The sequence below is a fragment of the Gekko japonicus genome, unplaced genomic scaffold (assembly GCF_001447785.1).
Source record: "Gekko japonicus isolate JY-2015 unplaced genomic scaffold, Gekko_japonicus_V1.1 scaffold112, whole genome shotgun sequence".
NCBI classification, from domain to species: Eukaryota; Metazoa; Chordata; class Lepidosauria; order Squamata; family Gekkonidae; genus Gekko; species Gekko japonicus.
In genome coordinates this window covers 1,034,144-1,055,610 of record NW_015166422.1, presented here as the reverse complement: position 1 = coordinate 1,055,610, position 21,467 = coordinate 1,034,144, and positions in this window count along the sequence as shown.

The window sequence follows — 21,467 nt, the reverse complement described above, 5'->3', positions numbered from 1 at the left end:
TCTGGTACCTTATCGAATGGGTTGATTTCGGTCCCCAGCACCGCGAATGGGTGGAAGAAGGGGATATTCGGGCCCCTTACCTGATCCGTAGTTTCCACAAGAGGTTCCCGGACCAACCGGGAGGTCTCCCGCCCAGCCCGGGAGATCTCCCGCCCAGGCCGGGAGGTGTGTTGTAAGTGTATTTTAAGGGGGGCAGTATGTCAGCAAGCTGCCATTCTGTTTTCTGTGACCCCTGTGTACATATCCTTTCCCTGTTACACCCGGCTTGGTTTCTATCATCCTGCTCCTGCTTTGGAATGCTTAAGATAACTGCTGGAGGTTGTGTGGGGGAGAAGATGCTGTAATGCTTGCCTATTGATTTTCCCATGAGTACTGCACCTGTGTTTTGTCTGATGTCCTGCCTGGTTCCCACGTACTGGGCGCGCAACCGTTTCATTAGCCCGCCAGCGGGAAAGCCATTCATTGGATCTGTATCTATTTGAAGTTCCTTTATTATGCTTGACCTAACTGTGTATCCCCAGTTCTAACAAAGAACGTGTTTGAGTATGTCTTCAACGCTTTGAAATAAATTTTGCTTTTCTTGAAAACGTGGATTTATTCTCGATGCTTGGGGATCCAACACCTCCAAAGCAGCCATTTCCTTCAGGGAAACTAGGGTTGCCAACCTCCAGGCTGGGCATGGAGATCACCCAGAATTACAACTGCTGTCCAGATGACAGATCAGTCTATGACGTTATACCCCTCTGAGATCCCTCCCCTCCTCAAGCCCCACCCTTCCCAGGCTCCGCCCCAATTTTTTTCCTAGGAATTTCCTAACCCCCTTCCCTCTTCTTGGCAATCCCCATATCCTCTCCCTGCCTCATTCTCTCGTTCTCGGTCATGCACCATCTTACCTTTTATCTGCCTCCCATCTTCAGCTATTTTGATTATTTACTCTATTTATACTCCACCTTTCTCCACAGTAGGGACCAAAGCAGCTTATATTATTCTCTTCTCCTGTTTATCCACACACACAACAACCCTGTGAAGTAGGTTAGTCTGAAAGTATGTTACTGATCCAAAATCACCCAGTAAATTTCCACAGCAAGATGGAGATTTCAATCTGGGGCCTTACTCTGATGTTCTGTCCACTAAACCACACTGGCTTTCACAGAGTGGCTGCTGCTGAACAGTAGCAAGCAGCCAGGCCTAGTTCAGTCATATAAGTCAGGTGATATCAAGTTGCCCAGTGGTTGCTTCCGGGCCTAGGGTTGCCAGCCTCATGGTGGGACCTGGAAATATCCCAGAATTACAACTTAACTGAAGACAACAGAGATCTGCCCCCTGAAAAAAATGCCTGCTTTGGAGGGTGGACTCAATGGCATTGTATTTGGCTGAGACCTCTCCCTTCCTCAAACCCTGCTGTTCTCAAAACCCTGCTGTTCTCCAAAATCTCTAGGAATTTTCAACCTGGAGCTGGCAACTCTCGCCAGGTCTGGCCCCAAGGAGTTTTCCCTCAGAGGCCAAAGTAGGATTGGAAAGGGCCCTGCCCCCCTCATCACCTTTTTATTCAAGGAAACTGAAGCCTGGGATACGGTGGTTGCCTAGCAACAGCCACTGAGGGAATCTGTTACATAAAGCTACATGAGCCCTTTTATCATTTTTGGATTTTTTTTAAAGTTGCCCAGTGTGTTTTTTGAGATATCATGGTTGTTTTTGTTGTTGGGTTTTTGTTTTGGCAAACCTAGGGCCCTTTCAGGTTTGTAGAAAAATCTGTCTTGACCATTCACAGCTCCTCACTGGATTTAAATATCCAAAGATATCCCAGCTTCACTATTAGAATGTAGGACTTCCTAGAAAGCTCTAAGCAGTTTACATTAAAAAAATGTCCAAAATGCAATAATATGTTGGAATCAAACAGACATAGGAACTTCCTGGAATTTCTGGAAATTTGGGCACGGACCCCGAGGAGGGCAGGGTTTGGGGAGGGACCTCTGCAGAATGAAATACCATCAAGTCCACCCCGAGTAGCCATTTTGTCCAGGGGAACCGATTTCTGTTAACTGGAGATCAGTTGTAATTCCAGCTCTCCAGGTCCCACCCGGAGGTTAGCATAGGATTGCTCGCTCTGGTTTGGGAAATACCTGGAGATTTTGGGAGTGGAGCCTGAGGCGGGCGGGGTTTGGGTAGGGAGGGACTTCAGTGAGGTATAATGCCATACAGACTGCCTTCCGAAATGGCCATTTTCCCCAGGTGAACTGATTTTGGTCACCTGGAGGTAAGTTGTAATCCCAGGAGATCTCCAGACACCACCTGGAGGTTGGCAACCCTAGGTTAGCACCCTAGGAAAGGATGAAAAGTGAAAACACACTTAGCTAAAGGCCTTCCTAAGACCTTCTACCTTGCATGCTTTTCTGGACTTCGTAAGAGATGGTGCAGGCCTCACTTTTCTAGACAGCCTGTTCCACCGTGATGGAGCTGCCCCAGAAAATGCTTTTATTCCTAACTGCAATGAGCAGACCCTTTGGGGAGGAGCATAAGGCCCCTCTGAGGCTGCAGAAGGTGAGAGAGACTTCAGGTATGTGGGTCCCAGTGTTCCCTCCAAGCTGAGTTAGTGTGAGCTAGCTCACAGTTTTTTAGCCTCCAGCTCACACATTTTTGTCTTAGCTCAGGAAGGATGGCTCCAGAGCAAACTCAGGAAGGAGGGCTCCAGAGCAAACTAATTCATACAGTAGCCAAATCACTTGCTCACAACTTTAATGCCAGTAGCTCACAGAGTAGAATTTTTGCTCACAAGACTCCACAGCTTAGAGGGAACATAAGCCATCCAGGGCTTTGAAGCTCAAGACCAGCCCCTTGAACAGAACCTGGAAACCAAATCGCCAGCCAGTGCAATTGGTCTAATAGCTGTAATGCACACAGCCTCTCATCAGACAGGTACATCTCTGGCTCTTCCTTTACGCCCACTTCACCAACACAATGCCATCTGACTGCATTTTCTGACAAAGCTCTCAAGCTGTACGACCTGTCAAGGCTCAAGGAACAGGGTGGAATCCATCCAACCCATTGCAGCTGGCAGTTTATGACCTACTTGGGAAGTACAGATTTTAAAGCCTGCAATTACAGATTTTTTTGAAGTGTCATAGTTACAGAAGAAAGTGTTATAGCTGGAGAAGAAGCTAGAGAGTCGGCATTGTGTCCTTTGGTGCTTTCTCTGCCTGTGCCTGCTAACAGCCAAGCTGACAACAAGCCCCTGAACAGATAGGATTGCCTAAGGGGTTGCCTAAAGAATTATGGCTGTTGTCTAGGGTTGCCAACCTCCAGGGGGAGCCTGGAGAGCTCCTGGAATTACATTCAACCTCTAGACTACAGAGACCAGTTCCCCTGGAGAAAATGGCTGCTTTGGAGGGTGGACTCTATGGCATCAATACCCCACTGAGGTCCCCTCCCCTCCCCAAACTCTGCCCTCTCCAAGCTGCACCCCCAAATCTCCAGGAATCTCACAACCTGGAGTTGGCAACCCTACAGGAGGGTGGCCAAAAGGAAACAGGAAATGCAGGTGGGGGCCATCTTAGTGAGTTGGGGGCCCTGGGCAAACTTAAGAATGGGGTGTCAGGTGGGGTGCAGTGCAAGGACACCCGGGCTGCCCCCCCCCACATTGCGCCCCCCCCCCCCACTTGTAGGATTGCCAGCTCTGGGTTGGGAAATTCCTGGGGACTGTGAGGCAGATTGTGAGGAGTGTGTATGTGTAAGGCCATAGAGTTCACCCTTCATAGCTGCCATTTCCTGCAGGGGAAGGGATCGCTCTAGCACTCTGGAGATCAGTTGTGATCATGGGAAACCTCCACACACACCCCAGAGGTTGGCAACCCTAGCCTACCTGAGGGATCTTAATATGACCCTAGAGGTGATGAGGAGGATGGTGATGTGTGGCCTTCCCTTCCTAAAGGAGAAGAAGCCTCCTCCTGCCAATGGGAAGAGTCTTTGATAAGGTTGCCAGCTCCAGGTTAGAAAATACCTGGAGAATTTGGGGGTGGAGCCTGAGGAGGGGAGGGTTGGGGGAGGGGAGGGGCCTCAGCATGGGACAATGGCATAGAGTCCACCTTCGACAATGGCCATTTTGTCCAGGTAAAGTGATCTCTGTCACCTGGAGATCGGTTTAGGAGATCTCCAGCCACCACCTGGAGGCTGGCAACACTAATCTCTGCTAGCAGAATGGATCCAAGAGGTTGCTGTTAAAATAGACACCAACCTTTGTGCCGGTTGCATTTAAAAGGTATAAAGTACCAGCTCACATAAAACAGTGTCATGTTGCTTCTGCACAGGGACTCGCCATGTGCACAGTGCTGCTTCCTTAATGCCGGGCATCAGAATAAGGAGGCTGCCACCAAGGAAGCCCAGGGTTGCTACGCAGAAGCAGGCAGTGGCAAACCACCTCTGTTCATCTCTTGCCTGGCATTCAAAGACATCTGTATAATAGGAGACTTTAACTCAGTACTAGATCCCATACTAGACAGAAAATCACAAAAATCAAAGAATAAAAAGACAGGTAATGTACTTCCCAAAACCTTTTTACAAATAGCTGAGGAATACTCATTAATAGATATTTGGAGAATGAAAAACATCAATAAAAAAGATTTTACTTTTTTTTCAGCCCGCCACAACACATGGTCTGGAATAGATATGACATGGGTATCAACTTCCCTCATTAGAACGGTAGAGGAAACAGAAATATTAACTAACACATTTGCGGATCATAGTCCAATCTCATTAACATCACAAGCCACTTACAGAAAGCCAAGATGGTTAATGAGGTTGGCTGTAGCTAGTCATCATGGCTCATCCCCATTTAAGGACCCATCCTACCATTGTCCAGTTGCCTAAGATAATAGCTGCACCCTGACCGGAATGGCCCAGGCTAGCCTGATCTTGCCAGGTCTTGGAAGCTAAGCAGGGTTGGCCCTGGTTAGTACTTGGATGGGAGACCTCCAGGGAAGTCCAGGGTCACCACACAGAGGCAGGAAATGGCAAGCCAGCTCTGAATGTCTCTTGCCTTGAAAACCCTACAGGGTTGCCATGTTGGATATGACTTGATGGCACTTTCCACCATGTCAGCACATGTTAGAAGAAGACTGCAAGTGGGGCATAAACTTTAAAATGGGCATAGTATTTATAGAACACCTTGTCCAGTGAGCAGTGTGTCCAAGCATTTCATCAATGCCCTCCCAAAGTGGCCTGGAAACAACAACTTTAGGAGATCAGTTGTTTGTGGGGGAAAGAAACCTCTGAGCCTAACCACATGAAAATAGACCTTCCTCGTGAATAACAAGCCTACTCAACACTTTTAAATTCAGATTAACAAAGCCCTCTGTTTCTACACTGGCCACGTCAACCAGTGTAAGTCCAGCCACATTGGAAACGTCATGAGGAGTGTAAATGTAGCATGAGAAAACATGGGTGCAAAGGAAGCACCACACAGTTGCCATTCCCTGCCATTCCTAAGCAGCAAGATGAGAATGTCCGTGCAGCAAAAAAGTGAATCAGTTTAGAACTGTGTTTCCCAACGTGTGGGTCCGGAACCAAAAGTAGGTCGCAAAGCCTCTGCAAGTGGGTTGCTCGCCAGCCTTCCCTAATGGCCACCCTTCCTAGGGTTGCCAGGTCCTTCCTGGTGATTGGCAGGGGATGGAGGGGGGAGTTAAGAAAAAGGCCCAGGCCACATTGCTGACACCACACAGAAGGTGTCGTCATCATACCAGCAACTTCCTGGTGATGCTCTGATATTTGGGCAAAATCTCTATGGTAAAACCAGCTTCTACCATGGAGTTTTTGCCCAAAATACCAGAGTCCGACGCAGAAGTCACTGGAATGATGATATCACTTCCTCTGTGATGCCAGCAACATGGCCTGGGCCTTTCCCTTTTTACTGATAAGCCGTCCCCCCCCGGCCAGCTGATGGGAAGCTGGAGGGCAGGGCCTGGTGGCAGGGAACCCTAGCCCTTGCCCTTTCCATTGCTCTCTTTTGTATCCAAGATCTGAGCCTTATATTATCCTATTTTTTTTCCATTGCAGATACATGTTAATTGAGCAAAATGTGTCCTGGTGGTCACTGGAGTGAGTGAGGGTCTTGGGGGGAATTAGAGGAAGTAATGGAGAAGAAGAGGGTTGTCAAAGGCTGTGCATGTCATAATGCCACTTGCTTGGGGTTCATAGTGGGGGCAGCTGCACCCTTTGTGTGATGGTTGCTGGTTTCTCAAAAACACCTGGTTGGGCACTATAGAAAATGGAAGGCAAGAATAGATGGGTGCCAACAAGGCCATTGTTTGTCTAGGGCACCAAAACACCTTGGGCCAGCCCTGGACGGGTCACCGTACCAAGTAAGCGGAGAAAAGGTTGGGAACCGTGGATTTGGAACTCTCAAAGACAGTATTTCTCCAGGGGTTGCCAGAGAGATCTCCAACTGACAACCCCTTTGAGCTCTGAGTGGAGGGTTCTCCCATCCCAAGCTTCAACAAAATTGCCCTTTCTGAGTGTGCAAGCATTCTTTGTGGTTCTCAGTTCCAAAGAATAAAAGGAACAGATTGCTTGCTCCTTGGTTGAGATGTGGGGGAAGGCTATGTGGGGGTGTTATCCCCGCCCTTGCACAGGTTAGTCCTCCTGGCTCTGTGAACAAGGAAGTGTGAGATTGCAAACTGCAACTCCAATTGCTCAGCAAGAAGCAAACTGAGAATTTTCTCTGTAAACACATTATTTCCTTCCCCTTTCTCACTCATCATTCTGTAAATTACTGTCCTTTTTATAATCCATTTAGAGCTGAAAGGGTAATTGTTTCCCTTTAGCAGAATTAATTACAGACTCATGATTGGATAACTGCCCTTTGTTTTGTGTGTGTGTGTGTTTATAAAGTACAGCTTCTTTTAAAGTTCTCCAGTGGCATCAGATCACTGTACCATGTGGTAGGGATCCCAAGTCCCCCCAGAGGACCGTTCCCTGGCGCCGCCGGATTGGGCCCCGGGGGGAACTCCTCCCCGACATGCGCGTCACCCAGAAGTGACGCGGGCACGGTGGGCGCGGGGCCACAGCCATACAAGGGAAAACTCTATGGTTTTCCCTTGTATGGTCGTGGCCCCACCCCCAGCGTGCCCGGCGTTATAATGTCACTTTCTGGTGACGTATGTGCGGCGTGCGCGTGCCGGGATCCACCCAGGAGTCCCCCGCCGCCAAGGTAAGTTCCACTTGGCAACCCTACCATGTGGCCATTTGTCACCGTAAGTGGATTCTATTAATTCAGGTTTAACTTTAAACAATGCAAAAGCAAAATAGAGAACTGTTCTACTATAGAAAAAGTCTCTGAAAGCTTCTGATTATAACTTCAATTTTTCTTTTCTGGACTTTGGGTGAGCCTTTCCTTCTACTGTGGGCCAGGGCTAATTCAACTATATTAGTAGTTGTCAGAAACTACATCCCAGTGAGGGACGCTTCCAAATTTCTCACCAGATTTTGGAATTCTGAACGATCTGCCTTATGAAATCAAAACATGGCTGTGTTTTTTTTAAAAAAAAATCCAAATTTTGTATACTGTGTTTTTGCCATTTACTTCAGCTTTCAGTTCCCTCACTCATTTGTATCTTATCTTTTCTCCCTTCTGGGATCCTGATGAAAGTACATCATATGCAATGAGAAGACACTACAAAAAAGAAATCTTATACAATCATATACAAATATGTCAAGATTGTGTTTGTGTAGTGTTTTATCAATATGCAATGCTCATCATTAACAATGGGTTTTTACAGGTATGCATGTCCAGTCCGTGCACTGGTAAAACATGACACAAAAATAATCCTAAAGTTGCAGTATATTGGACAGCAAGATTGCTTTTTTGCAGTGTTTTATCCATGTGCACATACACATAAGTAACAGTACAGTGTTTAACTAATGTGCATTTGTACTCCTGCTCAATGGTATGACATGACTCTAAAAAAATCATGATACTGTCTTATATGTTACAACAGGATTGCATTTTTGCAGTTTTTTAGCAAGGTCTTTTTCTCCATACATGTAAAACACTGCAAAAGAACAACCTTGCTGCAATTGTATGTATAAGTGCATCACAATTCTTTTAGTGTCACATTTTTCTAATGCACAAGAACATGTGCGTACATCAGTAAAACAGCACACATAAAGAATGCTCACAAAGTCATATTCACCATTTCATCAAAGTTTCTTTTTTATAATGCTGTATCAATGCACATGTGCACACGGGTAAGGCAGCAGGAAGGGAAGAAGATGCCATGTGCTACAATTAGTGTTACCAACCTCCAGGTGGTGGCTGGAGATTTCCCACTATTACAATTTATTTCCAGGCAACAGAGATCCGTTCACCTGGAGAAAACGGCCAATCTGGAAGGTGGACTCTATGGCATTATATCCCTTTGAAGTCCCTCCCCTCCCCAAACCTCACCCTCCTCAGGCTTCACCCTCCAAACCCTCAGGTATTTTTCAACCTAGATCTAGCAACCCTAGCTCCAGTTCAGGAATTAACTCCAGACAATTTCCTAATTAAGCTGGAATGTAGGGTTAGAAAATGCTCTGGATGTGCTTCTGTGCATATTAAGTGCCATCAAGTCACTTCCAAGTTATGGAGACTCTATGAATTAATGACCTCCAAATTGCCCTTGGGTCTTGCAAACTGAGGGCCCTTGTGGCTTCCTTGGCTGAGTCCATCCATCTCAGGTTGGGTCTTCCTCTTTTTCTGCTGCCTTCCACTTTTCCTTACATGATTGTTTTTTCCAGGGACTCTTGTCTTCTCACAAAGAAATCCCCAAACAATAAAGCAATGGGGGGGGGGGAATCTATCCCTCTTGGGTTGTTTTTGTTTTTTGTTTTGCTGTCAAGTCATGGCCCACTTATGGTGACCCCATCTGTTTTTCAAGGCAAGAGACCTCCAGAGGTGATTTGCCATTGCCTGCCTCTGTGTTGGGGGACCCTCAACTTCCTTGGTGTCCTCCCATCTAAATAGTAACCAGGGCCAACCCTGTTTAGCTTCTGAGATCTGGCTAGCCCTTTACTTTGGATTCCACAATAGTACTGCTCATGCTGCCATTAAAAAAAATAAAACTAAAAAGCTGCTGGAAAGTAATCCAAATATTCTCTATCAAGAATTCTGCATCCTGTATAAATACAGCTGACTCTAATATTAGGCAACAGCCTGCCCCAGATAGCAGATTTTCCTTCTGACAAAATCTATTGATTTCCTTTTTTTTTTTTGCCACTGTGGGGAGAGGATTTTATTGCCTTAGGCATCAAACTCCTTGGACATTCCCTTGGTACAAAACATGCAAAATAGAAGGCGTTGTATGTTTGTGTTGTATTATATATTTTATTTGTGTGAATTAAGGGAAAGTGTAAGTAGTAATACAATAATACAGAACATGAAAATGTCCATTGCCAGTAAGGCTGCCCTGCCCAGATCAGTAGAATCTTGGATGGACAGAACTACAGCATTTTACCCAATTCCCTTTATTGAATAATTCCAGCAAAAACCTTTGCCAGAAGAAACTGCCTGATCTGGAACAGACATTTTTGTTAGCTGCAGCAAAAAAAGCTTCAGTAAAATAAACTGGTCAACAGTGCCACCTACTGGACAGGTTACAGAAAGAATCATTTTACCTGTCGTGTTCACAAAAATAAAGCTTGAGTCCAGGGGCACCTTTAAGACCCACAAAGTTTTATTCAAGGTATAAGTTTTTGTGTGCAAGCAAGCACACTTCTTCAGATACAGTGAAACATACTTTCCTCAGTCGTTACATACCGGAAGAGGGGGGGGGGGTTAGTTGTCTGGAAGGGCCAGTTAGAGTCAAGACAGAGACAGAAACAAAAATGGAAATTACTAGTCCATATATATAGGTAGAGAGTGAGCAGTAAATTATCATACAGCATAATGAAGATGTTAACCAATTCAAGGATCAAACAGGAATAATAAGCTTAGTTTATATGGTTGCCATTTGTTTGGGTTCAATTCTGGGGGGGAAACAGTGAAGGAAATAAATGTCAAAATTGGAGCTTGATGTATCCTTAATTGTGGAATGCTAAGAGTAATTCCACAATTCTACAATTTCCACTGTGTCTTGTGATTTACAAAGGGAGCTAACCTAATGTAGATTAATTGGTTGATCTCCTGATCCCCCCTTTTATGTCAGGGAGATATCCCAGCTGCAATCTTTCCAGCTGGATTTTCCCCTCTTCGTAAGAAACAGAAATACTAGACCGCCATGTTCCCTACCAGAAATTGGTCCAAAAAGTCCTATAAACAGCCTTGCTCAGGTCTTGCAAACTGAGGGCCTTTGTGGCTTCCCTGATTGAGTCAATCCCTCTAGGTTGGGTCCAGTGTTCCCTCTAAGCTGAGTTAGTGTGAGCTAGCTCACAGTTTTTTAGCCTCCGGCTCACACATTTTTGTCTTAGCTCAGGAAGGATGATTCCAAAGCAAACTAATTTATATAGCAGCCAAATTGCTCGCTCACACCTTTAATGCCAACAGCTCACAAAGTAGAACTTTTGCTCACGGGACTCCACAGCTTAAAGGGAACATTGGCCCGGTCTTCCTCTTTTTTTGGTGTCTTCAACTTTTCCAAGCATTACTGTCTTTTCCAGTGACTCGTCTTCTCTTTTATAATAGCAATAGAAAGTAAATTAGGAATTGATTCCTACATTAGGAAAGGAATTTAATTAAAGGGCTTTGGTATGATTGCTTTTAAATGTTTTTATTTCAGTTTTCAGCAAAAAGGAGGAGGAGTTGGATTTCTACCCCGCCCTTCACTCGGAGTCTCAGAGCAGTTTACAATCTCCTTCCCTTCCTCTCCCCACAACAGACTCCCTGTGAGGTAGGTGGAGTTGAGAGAGCTTTGAGAGAACTGCTCTTTAGAGAAGAGCTCTGAGAGAACTTGTGACTGACCCAAGGTCACCCAGCTGGCTGCACGTGGAGGAGTGGGGAATCATACCCAGTTCTCCAGATTAGAGTCCACCGCCCTTAACCACTACAACAAACTGGCTGTCTGAAGAGGTGGTATATTGTCTAAATAAAACAATAACTAGATGCTGTTAAATTGTCACAGCACCTAAAGTTTTAAGTACTTGTCACCATTTGGATAAATTGGTTTAGGCACTACTGTCTCATGGGGGAAGGGGCAGGGGGAACGAGGATGGAACCATCGCTGTTCTCAACCAAATACCTGGTGGAACATCTCTGCTTTGCACGCCCTGCAGAATTGTAGTATATCCCGCAGGGTGTGGATGTTAGCAGGGAGTTCCACCAGGTTGGATCCAGGGCAGAGAAAGGCCTGCCTCTTTGTTGAGGACAGCTGAATAAATTTATTGGACCACCAATAAATTCTGATATCCTGATTGTAACACCCTTCTGGGAGTATACCAGGGGAGGTGGTCCCAAAGGTACATCGGTCCCTGGCTGTTAAGGGCCTTGAAGGCCAGCACCGCAACCTAACGTCTGATCCTGTACTCCACTGGAAGTCAATGCAGCTCACAAAGCACCGGGTATGTTCCCATCAAGATTGCTTTTTGCATTGTTGGCAACAATTAGGAAGGCAAGACTAGAGCAGAGGTCCCAACATGATGCCCATGGGCACAGTAGTGCCTGCTAACACCTTTCCTGGTGCATACCAAGTGTTTTTAGAAAGCGGGCAAGTCCAGGTGAGGCTTTTCCCAGTAGGACTTCTGACTGGCCAGTGGACATTTGATCAGCTGTGCAGATTTTTTAAAATGTCGTTTTGGCAGCAGCTGCCACCACAGCTCAGGGATCTTCACTGGGTGCTTGAAGGTAAGCTGCGGCAGCAGTTTTGTGGCTGACTCCACCTCCCGTGGCAGCCATTCTGTGGCAGCCATTTTGTGTCTGCCCCCTCCCCTGTGTCACCATTCCAAAGGTGCCCACAGGATCCAAAAAGCTGGGGAACCCTGTACCAGGTTAAATAGTGCATGCTCCAGTTCTAGAATCAATTTTAGAAAGAGACACAGAGAGAGAAGAGATTGGATTTATACCCTGCCCTTCACTACCCAAAGGAGTCTCAAAGTGGCTTACAATCTCCCTTCCCTTCCCCTCCCCACAACGGACACCCTGTGTGGTAGGTGGGGTTGAGAGAGCTCTCTTGAGAACTGCACTTGAGAGAACAGCTCTGAGAGAATTTATGACTGACCCAAGGTCACACCAACAACTGCATGTGAAAGAGTGGGGATTCAAACCCACGCTCCTAATCACTACATCAAATGTGCTCCTGACCACTACATCAAAATAGTGAAACCAGAACTAAAATTCATTGTGGAGGGAATGTCTGGAAGGATAAAGGCAAGAAACAGAGGAAATTCACAACTGTAGTGTTTGAATAAAATATCCTCCACCGAATGACAGACGATGATCTCACTCGCCGTTCAAAAGTGCCACTTACAGGAGGACTGAAAAGCACAAAAATATCCAAAGCGGTCTCCCGCTTGCCCTTTTAACACCACTTATGCCAGGGGGAGCTTGCTTTCCCCTTGACTTGATGCTCTCCGCATTACATCTCCAGGGGGGTGAGAATGAGTTGAAGGTGGGAGAGACAGGGTGTCTATAAGTTGGGAGCTTTATTACCTCGTTGTAAGGTCAGTTCAATATCTCATATGCACTGGCTGGGCGGCTGCCAAAAAGATAATGTATCCAGACAAGAACAACACCAAGATGAAGGGGAGTTGGAGGAGCACCACTGTTCTCAATGTTAATTATTAAGTGTGCTCAACCTTGCAGAGGTGCTGAGGAAAAAAGTTGCCAGCCAAGCACAGCTGGGAGCCAGCAGCGGGGTGTGTGTGTGTGTGTGTCTTCATCTGTCTTCTTTTGCACCGGACTGGATGCTTTTGAAATCTGACTCATCCAAACCTCTCCTTGGATTTTGGAGTTCTGGAATTGCCTGGAAATACTTCTGAAGCAGAACTGACATATCCGAAATCCTCTGTTGTTACATTTTTAATGTAGGAGCTCCATTTCCAGAGAACAATTGACTCTGTAGATTGCACCAGGTTTGTGGCAGAACTTCACTAGCCATTATTCACAGGTACATTCAAATGGGGAGAGGCTTCTGGGCTTGGGAGAACTGAACCCTTTGGAGAACTGAGTGGTGTCCAGATGCTGGCTGTTCATATACTAGATGTCAAGCTGGAGGCAATTGTGGCATATCTGTGGGCCTACTCAAGATCTCCTGCAATCACACAAAGACATATCCAATATCAATAACAACATGGGTGCTGAAGTTAGGAAACCCAAATGCTTCACTTAGTGTTTGACTTCCCGTTTGCCCACCCAGGGCAGGGAATTACCAGCCCTCAACCCCAATTTCCTGCATCTGAGAAGCAGGAGAAAAAAATGGCCTCCATATAGTGATGCTCTAGGACTTTCCTCAATGGTAATGACTATAGAAACTTAGGGAGGCAGCCTTGACCATCACCCAGAAGTGACATCACATCCTCCCCAAACTTTGCCCTTCTCTTGCACTGCCCCCTACCTTATCTGGTGTAGACCTCCAGTCTCACAAATACATTACTTTCTGCAAGACTCCAGCCCTATTCAGAAGTGACAGTGAATGCATGTACAATCTATGTACGGTGTACAGGTGATCATTCTTTGCATGTGAGTTGAGTAGTTCTCCTGTTACCATCAATGCAAGCACAGCTGAGCGTGTAATACAAAGTCCACATTTATCCCGGAACTCTTCCTGGTTTCATTCGAAAAGTGAATGCCTGTTGACTCTTTCTTACAAACAGATGTCCCCACTAGGTTCCAAGAACCCCAGTCAGAGTGGGGAATCTCACTGGTGAGATGATGTCACTTCTGGGGAGAACCCAGAAGTGATGGTGAATAGCTCTAGGAATCGCCAGAAACTCTGTGGTTTTACCATAGAGTTTCCTGCAATTCTAAGAGTTACCCACTGTCACTTCCATGTTTTCCCCAGAAGTAACATCATCACACTGGCGATGCCACCCCCCATCACGTCCCTATCCCCAACCCTACATCTCTTTGCCAGTCTCAGTCTGGCAAACCTAGCACTCACATACAAACACGATGTATGATTGTTCACAATAATGTGTAAACAGGGTTTCCAATACTGGAAGAAAGGATGCTTCAGAAATTCTCTTCCAGCATTCACTTTGGATTTTGAAGTTCCAAGCTCCTTGTTCACAAGTTACAGTGAACATGTGTACAATCTCCTGAAATGAAACAGAAAATTTTTTATGACTGTGACACACCAGTGTTATGACTGTAGTATGCTTTTTAAAAAACTGCTGCTTTTCAATGTTGAGGTTTTTACTGGTACTCCCCACAGGAAATAGTGGTTCATAAAATGGATCGTTGACTTGTGGAACTCACTGCCATGAGATGGGGTGATGGCCATTGACCTAGATGGATTAAAAAAGCTAGGGAGCTGTGTTATAGTGCATAGGCCTATGCACTATAGTTCTGACAAGAGCTGTCCTTGAAAGGACTCTCTCAACCCGACCTACCTCACAGGGTGTCTGTTGTGGGGAGGGGAAGGGAAAGGAGTTTGTAAGCCGCTCTGAGACTCCTTTGGGTAGTGAAGGGTGGGGTATAAATCCAATCTTCTTCTTCTACTACTACTACTACTACTTCTTCTTCTCTATTGTTGGCTATTAGCCATGATAACCAAATGGGACCTACAAGTCCAGAGGTAGAATGCCTCAGATTGTTAGAAGCTAGACAGCAGTCAGCAGCTGACAGCTGTTGCCCGTGGACCCTGTTTCCAGGATTCCCTGTTGCATCTTACCGGTCACACTTGAAACAGGATGCTGACCTAATAGATCATTGACCTGACCTACCAAAGCTGTTCTGAGGTTCTTGTGTTCGCATTGCTTGTGACTTCAATTTTGGCTTGTGCTTTCTAATGGCTTTATCTTTCATTGTTAGCTGCTTCAGTCTGGAGAGACAGCATATGGTGGTGGTGGAAAGCACCTTCAAGGCACAGCCAACTTACAACGACCCTGTAGGGTTTTCAAGGCAAGAGACATTCAGAAGTGGTTTGCCATAGCCTGCCTCTGCATTGCGACCCTGCACTTCCTTGGTGGTTTCCCATCCAAGTACTGACCAGGGCTGACACTGCTTAGCTTCCGAGAGCTGATGGGAGCGGGTTAGCCTGGGCCATCCAGGGAAGAGTGAGAGAAAGCATATAAACAACCCTAAATGCACACTGTAGCAGAAGGAGGGGAGAAGACACAAAGGAACTAGGGGTGCCAGCCTCCAAGAGGGGCCTGGGGGTCCCCTGGAATAACAGCTCATCTCCAGACTACAGAGATCAGTTCCCCTGGAGCAAATGGCAGCTTTGGAGGGTGGGCTCTGTTGCAATGTACCCCACTGAAGTCCCTGTCCTCCCCAGGCTCCACCTCCAAATCTCCAGGATTTTCCCAGCCTGGATCTGGCAACCCTCCCCCTCCAATCCCCTGCTGGTGGCCAGGGGGGACCTGGCAACCAGGGAAGGAACTGACAACTTCCGGCAAGGCGTGCACGCTCTAGTTCCAGGTTTAATTTTAAAGCTATTTGCTGGGTCAGTTGGAATTGAGGGAGGCGATGCCACACAGACAAGAATGACAAAATAACCAAGGAGCAAAATGTGGAAGATCAGCTAATGTGTGATCCTAGCTGGGTGAGAAGGGTCTCGGAGGAGAAGGGAGGCTGCAGAACAGTAATCTATAGGAGAAGGTGAGAATTCAGCACTTTTTATTTGTGTGCCCCTTTTGCTATTAATAGCCATATGCACAAAAACATATTATATAATTGCAGCAGGATTTCCTGACAGATCTAGTTCCAACGTGTATACACTTCGGCTAAGCAGCTTCAGGGGGACGGGCTTTACTTTTCTAATGCCCACTAGGGGGAGGCAGAATCAACAAATACAGCGGTTGCTGATGCCTGTTGAGTGCTGCCATTGAAACTACATGTCAATTGGCTATTGCAGGAAAAGGAAAGTGCAGGTGAACTCAGGAAACTATCACCTCCTCTGAAGTATGGCCATGAAGTAGCCTGTCTCATAGACAACACCTCCTCATGTAAAGAAAAGCAGAAGGACCTCAAAAGGGCGGTACTTGTGTAAAGGGAGCTCACTCGCTAGAGCAGGGGTCCCCAAATTTTGACCCAGTGGGCACATTTGGAATTCTGAGAGAGTGTGGTGGGTGAAGCCACAGAAGGGGTTTCTGCAAAATGGCTGCTGCAGGAGGTGGAGCCAGCCACAATATGGCTGCTGCAGCTTACTTTCAGTCGCACAGTGAAGATCTCTGTGCTTTTCTGGTAGCTGCTGCCAAAGTGCAGCGAATCAACTCTCCAATGGCCAATCAGAAGCCTTGCTGGGCAAAAGCCCCACCTGGCCGCACCCACTTTCTAAAAACACTTGGTGGGTTCCCAGGAATGGTGTCAGGCAGGTGACCGTCCAAAGGAACATTCAAAACTGGGCTTTGGAGTGTGGCGGTGGCTCATTGGCAGAACATCTGCTTGGCATGCAGAAGGTCCCAGGCTCAATCCCCAGAATCTCCTATTAAAAGGCTGAGGGAGTAGGTGATGTGAAAGAACTTGATCTTAGACCTTGGAGAGCTCCTGCCAGTCAGAACAGACAACAGCGACCTTGATAGGCCAATCGGCTCTCTATCACCCACAATCTAAAAGTGGTACAGTACAGTCTCCCACCTCAAGGTTTTGCCAACTAGAGTTGCCATCTCTGGATTGGGAAATACCTTGAGAAGTTGGAGGTGGAATCTGGGGAGGGCAGGGTTTGGGAAGGGGAGGGACCTCAGAGAGGCATAATGCCCTAGACTCTGCCTTCCAAGGCAGCCATTTTCCTCAGGGGAACTGATCTCTGTCATCTGGAGACCAGCTGTAATTCCAGATCTCCAGCTACCACCTGGAGGCTGGCAACTCTACTGCCAACCCGTTTCACCTCACATCGGAATAAGGCCTATGTTTGAGGAAGAGGAGGGGCAGAAGGGAAATCATGGTGGAAGGGAGATGACAGGAAGAAGCAGGGACAGCTAGATTTCCCCAGTGAGAAACACAACGCAAGGCCAGGCCTCGATGCAAACTCAGGCTCCTATTGGGAAGAAAGTCTTGGCTCTTCTCTTTCTGACTGGAGGGGGTTTCCCTTTTGAGCTCCTCCAGCTTAACATTTGACAGCATTGAGTGAAATGGAAAAGCAGTATAGAGATATTTTAAATGAATAAATAAAATAACCTAAGGGGGTTTGCATATTGAGCTGGTGGAAACCAGATATAGAGGGAGATGAGATACGAGTTGCTGACAATAGTCGAAGAAACTAAACAGGGAGAAGTTCTCTCTTTCCCATGACAGTAATAAAACCTGTCGTCGCCCTCATACATGGCATGCTTAAGAGATGTAATTTGCTGGTCTTGGAAACAGGATGCTACACTAAACAGACTCTCGGTCTGATCTGGTAAAACAGGGATCCCCAACATGGTGCCTGTTGGTGGCAAAGCACCCTCTGACACCTTTTCTGGCAGCCAACCAGTGCTTTTAGGAAGTGGGAAGGGCCAGGTAGGACTTTTGCCCAGCAAGGCAAGGCCTCTGATTGGCCACTGGAGATATGGCTGATTGGCTGAGCAGATTTTTGAAAATGTGTTGACAGCAGCTGCCGCCACAGCACAAGGATCTACACTATCTTACTGAAGTTAAGTGGTAGCAAACATTTTGTGGCTGGCTCCGCCTCCTGCAGCAGCCATTTTGTGGCAGCCATTTTGTGGCTGTGCCCACCATGCCATGTCACAATTTCAAATGTGCCCACAAGCTCTACAAGGCTGGGGACCCCTGCAGTAAGACTTTTAAAAAAACCTAACATCCACACACATTTGTTTTCAGGGTTTTCAATTAAAGAAACCACCAAAGCTTCAAAGACCAACGAGCTTTCCAGGATATAACCTTTTGAGAGTCAAGGCTCCCCTCATAAGATTTCAAGAGCTTAGACTCTTGAAAGCTTATACCCTGGAAAACCTTGTTGATCTTTGAGGTACCACTGGACTTGAATCTTGCTCTTCTATTGCAGACCAACATGGCTATTCACCTGAAACTATCCCAAACCACAGTGAACCACAGGGTTGTTGGAAAAGAACCAGATGCTGTCTGTTAGCCTCAGCCTCCAGAGGCTGGTTACAAGAGAGTCAGACAGATAGACAGGTAAACTGTGGGTTTCCTTTCAGTTTACTCTTCTGCCTCTGTCTCTTTGATGCCTCACACACACTTCTCTCTCTCTTACACACACACACAAGAAAGGTGCACGTTGCTCTACTTTTTGAACAATAGATGCAGCATGTGCTTCCCTGCATCCACAACCATCCTAGTTAGTTAGATAGAGTAGATTCTATCCCTATCTCTATCTATACTGTCTAGAATGGTGTTCCATATAATAAAGAACTCTTGGTTTTAAATTTGACTACTGGCTCTGTGTAACTTTGTAAGTTGGTTAGCACACTCAGTACCAAAGCTTTGCTACATGGAAAGCCCTGAACACTCTGCTGCATTGACAGAGATCTCTGGCTGTACCAAAAATGAGAGAATCCAACAAGGGTCATCATGCAGGGGAGATTAGGGGGACAAAATTTCAGGGGACTTGGTTATCTTGTGAGGTCTCATAGAGCTGGGTAAATTATGTAATTTGTATTCAGATGTTTAGGTTGAGCTTAGGTGGTGTGAGGAATGTGGGAATCTTGACCGGTGGCTTCATATGCCTGAGCAGCTTCTCCCTCTCCCATAATGCTAGAACTCAGTTTTCGTCCATTGAAGCTGAATGGTGGGAGATTTCAAGACAGACACAAGGAAGTACTTCTTCACACAGCACATTGCTAAATTGTGGAACTTGTTGCCACAGGATGTGGTGTTGGATACCAACTTGGAAGGCTTGGAAAGAAGAGTGGACAAACTCAGGGGAATGAGGCTATCAATGACCACTAATCATGATGGATAGTTACTCTCTCCTGTACCAGGGGTAGTAGACCTCCTTAAATCAGTTGCTGGGGAGTGTGGGCAGAAAGATGCCATTGTAGTCTTCCTGTCTTAGGCCTTCCTAGAGGTAGCTGGTTAGTTACTGTGTGAACAGAAAGCTGGTTTTAATGGGCCTTTAGTGTAATCCAGTGTGGCTCTACTTATGTTCTTAAATTCTGTGTATGATGGGGGAAAAGAAAGATACTTCCATGAAGACAACTCATCACTGAAGACAGATTGATCAAGGGTCTAAAGAGACATCAAAACACAGATGTTATTAAGGGAACTATAGTTTTAACAATGTGAATGTTCATAAAATCTTTCCAGATTTTGCAGGCTGTGGAACAGAATCAAATGTTCTTTTGGCAAACGCAATGAAGAGATGGCAGATAATTAAGAACATATCCATTTTTTGTTTACCGCTTGCCAGTCCAAGGTGATGCCGGATTTTTTTCTATCTATAAGCAAGTGCTATGATTTCCTGGAGGATGAGAGGAACATAGGACTTTGTTTAGAATTCCATTGTCAAGCTAGAACAAATTTAGAGGTGGCAAAAATAGGTAATTCTATGCTCTGTGGAGTAAGTCCCTAGTCAGATTTACTTATGAGTAGGTCTGCCTAGAACCCTGCTGGATCAGACCAGGGTCTTATTTAGTCCAGCATCCTGTTTCCCTCAGTGGATAACCAGTTGCCCTGGTGGGCCAGTAAACAGGAAACAAAGGCCTCCCCATGCTGTTGCCACCTAGAACTGGTATTCAGAGGTGTACTGCCTCCAGATATGGAGGTTCCCTTTAGTCATCATGGTTAGTACTTCTGCTCCATGAATTGGTCCAATCCCCTATTAAAGCCATCTGGGCTCTTGGCCATCACCACTTCATAAGAACATAAGAAGACCCCTGCTGGATCAGACCATCTAATCCAGCATCCTGTCTCACACAGTAACCAACCAGTTCCTCTGGAGGTCTAGCTACAGAGCATAGAGACCAAGACCTTCCCCTGATGTTGCCTGTTGGTGCTGGTGTTCAGAGGTTTACTTCCTCTGAACGTGGAGGTTCCCTTTAGTCACCATGGCTAGTAGCCACCTATTCTTCTCCCACTAGCAGAGGATTCCACCGTTTACTTGATAAATAAAGAAGTAGTTCCTCAGTAGTATTTGCCCCTGAAATATCTCACCAATTGGGTAGAGAACAGTGAAAACAAAATCCTGAGGTAAAAACATTTTGCCAAATAAGAACTGTTTCATAAAGACAATGAAAAAAGCTGGTCCGACAGAACTTCTCTGAGTTAAAAAAAAAGCCGTTCCTCCGAACAGAAAAGGTAGCAGCTGAGCTTTACATTCAAACAGGTTGCGCTACTGCCTTTTGGAAGCCTATGCTATAAATATCAATCTAGTTATAGTCTAAGGAGGTGTTAATGTGCGACAGCTCCCGGGGCCTCGAAACATACCTTGAGATCCCACCTGGATGTGACTGAAGGGCGTTCTGCTTCAGCTTTCTCCAAAGAACTCATGACAGCATTTAAACCTCACAACACCCCTGGGAGGTAGTCTATTTCCAAGCACAATTCAAAGCACTAGGTTTTTGACCTACCCAGCAGATTTGGAGAGCAGGGTAACTGAAGAATTGCCTGCTCCCATTTGAACCTGCCCTACGTCTAATCAGGGGACCCCAACCTTTTGAGCACCTTTGGAATTCTAATACAGTGTGTCGGATACAGCCATAAAACGGTCACTGCAGGAGGTGCAGACGGCCTCAAAACAGCTGCCATGACTTACCTTCAGTCACACAATGAAGATCTTTGTGCTGTGGTGGCAGCACACATTTTAAAAATCTGCACAGCCCATCAGATTTCCAGTGGCTAATCAGAAGCCCTGCTGGGCAGGAACCCCTTCTGGCCCCTCCCACACTTTCTAAAAACACTCGGCTGGCACCAGGAAAGGTTTCTGTGGGCCCCATGGCCTCCCCGGGCACTACGTTGGGGACAAGGGTGCTCTACCTCCTGAGATTAGTCAGGTGTCACTTGGGACAGGGTACTCTTTGTGATGGTGTTCTGGTTGTAAGAATAACTTCCTTGGGCAATTTGTATAGCACTAACTCTGTTTTGTTGAGGGAGAGGGTTAGGCACCGTGTCTCTTAAGCTTTAATGGCTGATTTAGTATTAGGATTTCTGGTCTGTTTTTATTAGTGCTCTTTTATGGATCTAAGTTTTTATGCCTGTCTTTTATATTCTTGTTCTTTGTTTTATGATTCATTTCTCGTAAGTTCCCTTGAGGGCTATTTCTGAGCAGAAAGACAGGTTATACATTTTCTAAATAAATAACACAATGGAAGCAAATACACTCCTGAAGCAGGTAGCTAAACCATCAATCCTGAGTCAGGTCCCAAAAAGGCATAGAGTGCTCTCACATTTGGGAAAGGAGAAGGAAGGAAGGAAGGGAGGGAGGGAGGGAGAGAGGGAGGGAGGGAGG